The sequence below is a fragment of the Mesoplodon densirostris genome, chromosome 4, assembly GCF_025265405.1.
Source record: "Mesoplodon densirostris isolate mMesDen1 chromosome 4, mMesDen1 primary haplotype, whole genome shotgun sequence".
In the NCBI taxonomy this organism is placed as follows: domain Eukaryota; kingdom Metazoa; phylum Chordata; class Mammalia; order Artiodactyla; family Ziphiidae; genus Mesoplodon; species Mesoplodon densirostris.
Genome location: NC_082664.1, coordinates 78,012,168 through 78,018,167, shown reverse-complemented (window position 1 = coordinate 78,018,167; position 6,000 = coordinate 78,012,168). Strand labels below are relative to the sequence as shown.

Here is a 6,000-nt window from a genome sequence, read left to right as displayed (position 1 = left end):
GTGTGTGTGCATGCATATTAATTCTTCTAGATTTATATTGTATGTATTACAGAAGGAGAAGGAGATATCTTCTTTTATTCAATGGCAAGTTCCCTACAAGCAGGGATATAACCTTGTTTATTTTCTGCACCTCCCCAAACCTGACGAAATGGTGAGTGCAGATTTATCTGGTGGATGTGAAGTGGGTTGTGTGCTACCTTGAAGGGCCAAAAGAAGATCCTATTTCTCAGTTTCAAAATGCCCCTTGGTAGATGTTCCCCACTAGGCTAATCCTAAGTGCCTAAATCCATTATAATCACTCTTGTGTGTTCAAGCTGACCAAGATTTGAGCACTTGGTACTCTGCTGTATTGGAGTCAGAAGCTGGGAAAGGTAGTAGAGAAATCAAAGAAGAAAATCAAGTGTACATCAGACTTGATCTTCTTAAACCCAAAGCAACCAGACTATTATAATATTTTGCAGGGACTGAGTCAGGGCAGGGGAAGGAGGTTATGGCTACCAGCAGGATGAACAGAAACAAAGAATAAAGAACGTCTCATAAACTTCATCTTTCCATTCTGCTGACCATGCCTTAGTTCAGGGTTGCATATCTTTTCACCTGAAGCTTGCAGAGGCAATCAATCTAGTGAGATTGCTTCCTTTTGTCCCACCTCTTCCATAAACTCCAGTAAACATTGTAAGGACAAATAAAAATTTAAAGTAAGAGGCTTAATTTTCCCTGTTGAAAATAAGGGAAGGGATTTCCTTTCCCTTCTCTCCTTTTTCTTTGAACAGTTACTTTAGAAAATTCATAAGTATAAATACATCGCAGTACTTTGCATCAGTGTAATGGTCAATGTGATAAACATATGAGACCACAAAAAAGCTAAGTATTTAAGTAGGGCCTCAATAAATGCTGAAAAGACTATCTGATACATCCATCAAAAGGAACATATTATTTACCAGTATTTAATTTTTAGTAAGATTTTTATAGTACATGCAGAAAGGAGCCAGACCAATACCTGGATGGCTCTCTACTGGAGCTAGGGAGAGAGATTTACAGAGAGACCTCCTATAATACAACTGCCATGAAAAAAAGAGAGGCTGAGAGGAGGGTAATTTTCTAGATTAAAAGAGACTAAAGAAACATTAAAACTAAATGTAATGAGAAACATTGTTTGAATCTAGATTTAAAAAAAGTTGGAGGGAGCCAATTGGGGAAATTTGATTACATAGAGTTATTATAAATGTTGTTAGGTGTAATATGGTACTGAAGTTATGTTTCTATTCTTAATTCTTATTTTTAGGAGATGCCTGTTGAGGTATTGCAATGTAGTGCAAGTCTGGTGGAAACTTTCAAATGCCCTATGTGAGCATAGAACAGTTGAAACATAGATTGAAACATAGAGTACTTGTAAAAATTCTCTAACCTCTGGGGAATTTGTTAAGATGCCAATTCATAGGCCTGAGAGTCTGCATTTCTAATCAATTACCAGGAGATGCTGATGCTGCTGGTCCTTAGACTACACTTTGAGCATCAAGACTTTGAGGTAAATTTCCTGCTTTTATATAAATTTTCATCACCTGGACTATTGCCAAAGTATAGATAGCAGGAAATCTAAGGTTAAATTCTCCAGTAATATTGCAGAATGCTAGAGCCTAAAATACTAGTATCCCACACTGAAAACTGAAGGAATAGGCATGTGCCAGACAAACACAGCACATTTTATCTGTATCAGGCATCATTCCAAATGTCTTCAGGTAATGGACAATTAAGTATTTGGCAAGGTTGGCACTCCACTAGGAAAGCTGAGACTTCTGGCTTTCAGGTCTCTGTGTAATCCAATGGGTGGTCCACTTCTGTGGGGAATGGATCAAGGATCCTCCCCCAATGAAGGATCCAGTAAGTTCAAGGCAGGCAGTGAGTGCTCAAGCAACATTAGGTGATTGAATAGGGGAAGGCATGCACACTGGTAAGTAAAGGAAACTCAACCTGGGATATGAAAGTGTGGTACTGATAAGAAAGTGCTTTGAAGTCTGTCAGTTTGTGGAGTCTGAACATGCAGCCCCCTGGGATCAAAAGGAGCTCTGCTATAATGACCGGGTTCTTTCTTGTTAGCTGGTTCCTTTTACTGTCTGACCTAGCACTAAAAAAAAAAAAAAAAAAAAAAAAATCAAGGGCTCAGGTCACTTCCACCTTATGAGAATCTCGTAGTTTTTTGATCCGTATTTTTAAAAAGAAGTCAAAACATTTATAGAAACTGTAGTTTACTTAAATGTGCATGTTTATCAAATTAGCACTAACAGAGACTTAAATATGACTATATAATCTCATTTGATCATGTCAGCAAAAGCCTCAATATGAGGCTTCCCAAGACCAACCCATAGACCCTGAGTCTCTTGCCTGGTTCAGTACTAGACAAAATAGTTCAATAAATATTAATATTTTAAATATCAGTACTTGTTCTCTCTCCTCCCATCCACTCCCTACCTCCTTTCAAGGAATAAAGAGCCCTAGGCCTTTTCTGTCTTTCAAATTGATGCTTCCTCATCTTACGCACAAAAGGTGCGTGGTTGCACAGGATTTCTAGGTTCTCTCCAATTTGAGATTAGTATCAGTCTTTCCATTGCTGTGGCGTGTTGCAAACACTTGCGTGTACTGCTGAAGGCAAAAAGCTCACATTCGCTTTTATCTGAGGATTCTCAAAAAGTGTGAGAACACAAAATGAAGTTTCTCAGAAGTCGTACCCTTCAGCCAAAGGGGCTGGCGATGGCTACTTGAACCCCTCCATCTCCAGTTTTGTGGAACATAGAAACCACACCTTTGCCCATTCCGATAGACTAGCTGGCCTTAGCCGCTAACCATCTCCGAGCGTGCGCCTCGCTCCTGACTCCGGTAGCTTCTGGAGAGAAAGAGAACTTAGTTGGAGCCCAAGGGTCGACATCCAGCTCTGCCCCGGGAGCTCAGATTGCCTATCAACTGGGACCAGAGGGAGAGAACGAGAGGACGAAACGGAGCGACCAGGATGGGCATAACCCGGTGTGGGCGGGGGTGAGACGGGGGCGGGGTGGAGGGGACTTGATTCAGAGGGCAGCCGGGACTGGAGGGGGTGGAGGGTTGATGGGGAGCCCGAGGAGAGCCTGCCTCCGGCCTCGAACCCTGGGAGCCCCTTCCTAAACCGGCCCCAGCCTTCTCCCACTCGCCACGCCCACTTCCCGGCCTCGGTCCTAAATTCATCCGGTGCTCCCTGAGCCCTATTTCCAAGCAGCTTTTCTACTACTTCTTTTCTGTTCGTCGGCCCCCACCCCTTTCCTGGAAGCAAAGACGGGAACTAGCAGGACCTTCGCCCCGTGAAGATCCAGTGAAGAACAATTTTGCCTCTCTCTAAGCATCCCTGACCCCGACCCCTCAAGCCACCACGGAAGGACTTCGGAGAGCCCTTGGTGTTTTTATGAGTGATCGAGGAGGAGAGTAAGAGTTAGGAAGTTAGGAAACTTTAATTAGACTCCTAGGAGAATTTCTGCATCCGGAGACCCAAACATGGCCAATCAGAAACAGCAAAGAAGAATATTTGTAACGTGTAACCCAGGACTTTTAGCGCCTACTAGAGGTCATTGACAGGTACGAGATCCCACTTGGGTGCTGGAGATCCCCGGGATCACTTCTCAACTTTACTTAGCCTTCCCTCTACTCCATTCGAAAGAAACGATATGGAGCCTAGTGGATCCAGGACCCCAGGGAAGCCCGGGACCCACTCCTTTCCGGTTTGGGAACGTTCTTGGATGTAACCTCCCTCTGGCAGTCACCCTGGTCCCTACATAAGGGAAATGGTTCAGAGGCTACATGCGCATGGGTCTACCCCAGAGTGCTACTTTCAAGAAAATTAGACCCAATCTCTCCATTCTGACTGAACCTGCAGGGCATGCAGGATTTTCTTTTTTATCGGTGACAGGCTTACCAGATCTGTCAACGGAAGGGGGCCTCTTACTGGATCTCCGGCTCCATTCGCACTGTGAGTTTCACAGCCACAGACCAACGACCCAACAGCGAGGAGTTCCTTATTCAGTCTTCTGTAATCACTTGCAATAAGTCGCCAGTGAGTTGGGTTTTTGTTTTTTGCTTTTCCCTTTCGGCGTGGAATTGCCTAGGTTAAAGAAAAGGCGGAAGTCTTCAAAGGATATTCACGCTAATATCATTGACCACTTTTTAGCTCACTTCCCAGGCCTGTGAGAATGCGATGGTTTCTACTCTCTCCAAGTTTGCTCAGAACCCTAGGGGTAAATGAAAACAGGGAGACCCGACTAACCATGAAGAAAATTCAGAATGTTGAGCCTGGGGTCGGTAGTAAACAGCTCAAGGATGAAAACTTACAGCCACACGTGGTAGTGTGGCCGAGCGGTCTAAGGCGCTGGATTTAGGCTCCAGTCTCTTCGGGGGCGTGGGTTCGAATCCCATCACTGCCAACAGTGTTTTAGTCTAGCTGTAAATCCGAAGTAATATAGAAATTCCGATTAAATCCCAGAGATCCTCTTTCCTCCAGCAAGAGTTACCCCAGACCTTCGATCAATACCCTCTCCCCGCCCCCGGAGAAATATCCATTACCGAATATCAAGTCGGGTTACCTCGGATTCCTCCCGACATCCCGTGCGCAAACTAGCTGCATGCACCCGACTTGACTTTTCATTGTGTCCAAGTTTCTGTGTTCCCGCAATGGGGAATTCTTTCGGTCCTCCTCTTCTAAAACCCATGCCCACATTGAATCATTCTCATGACCTGGCTTAGGCACCATCCAGTAGGGAAGGCTTCCTAGAAAGTGCCCCGCAGCCTCCATCAGCCCGCCGCCCACCCTGGTTTAGGAGCTGCAGCTCTGTGATCGCGAAGTAACCTGCACAGACCCGATTTTACTTTTAATCACATTACTTTTGTAACTAAATATGATGAATGAATGAAGGCAGAAAGCCACTTCCTACCAGGCTTCCAGCTGTCACTCAGGCATGGGGGTGGAGTAGGGCAGGTAAACGGTTCTTTTGAATTTGACTTTGCAGGTGGGTTTGTGATTCCAAAACATTTCGAAGCTGATTCTTGGCTGACTCCGTGTGTCTGGCCCAGTGGGGTGTGCTGTGAATGTTGGCTTAGCCACTGCGCTGCCCCTTCCAAGTGAATTCACTTATCTTGGAGACTGTCCAGGTCTCTGAGCAACCCAACTGCAATACCTGTGCAGAACCTAACTCAGTGTGGGAAAGAGGAGCTGGTAAACTCAGGGTCTATTTAGTGGTGCCCTATCAGAATGGCTGTCCCACCGCACTTCTCAGCTGTGTCAGCCAGTTACCCCACTGCAGTACTCACAGATTTGGCTGTACAGCTCTCTCAAGGAGGTACGAATTTCCCTGCAGTGCTTTGAGGAATGAATGAAAGGAACAGAGCAGTACACTAGGACTGTGTGCAGGAACCAAGGTCTAGGGATTTTTTAATGACACTTTTTAATTCTGCCTTCCTTTTTATGTTTTTCCCCCTCCTCAATCAAAAGCCTCTTCTGTGTCCTCCCAGACCCACTCCCATTTCACTCTGATGACTCCTCCAGACCAGTTCCTTTCATTTTTTACCCACCTTAGCTCCCTGAGGTCTTCACAAAAACAAAAACAAAAACAAACCTCTAAAGTCCATAGTTTACATTAGGGTTTATTCTTGGTGTTGCACATTCTATGGGTTTTGACAAATGTATAATTATATATATCCACCATTAAAGTATCACACAGAATAGTTTCACTGCCCTAAAAATCCTCAGTGCCTCACCAGTGCATCCCTCCCTCCTCTTTAACCTCTGGCAAACACTGATCTTTTATCATCTCCATGTTGCCTTTTCCAGAATGTCATATAGTTGGAATCATACAATATGCAGCCTTTCACTTAGTAATACACATTTAAAGTTCCTCCATATCATTTCATGGCTTGATATCTCATTTCTTCCTGGTGCTGAATAATATTCCATTGTATGGATGTACCACAGTTTATTTATCTATT

General features: G+C 44.3%; 1 non-coding gene across 1 annotated transcript; it reads left to right on the top strand.

Annotated features, from left to right (window-relative positions):
- The first annotated feature begins 4,360 nt into the window (after positions 1–4,360).
- TRNAL-UAG (transfer RNA leucine (anticodon UAG)) lies at positions 4,361–4,442 on the top strand. Its single transcript has one exon. It is a non-coding gene; the product is annotated as a tRNA-Leu (tRNA).
- The last annotated feature ends 1,558 nt before the right edge of the window (positions 4,443–6,000 follow it).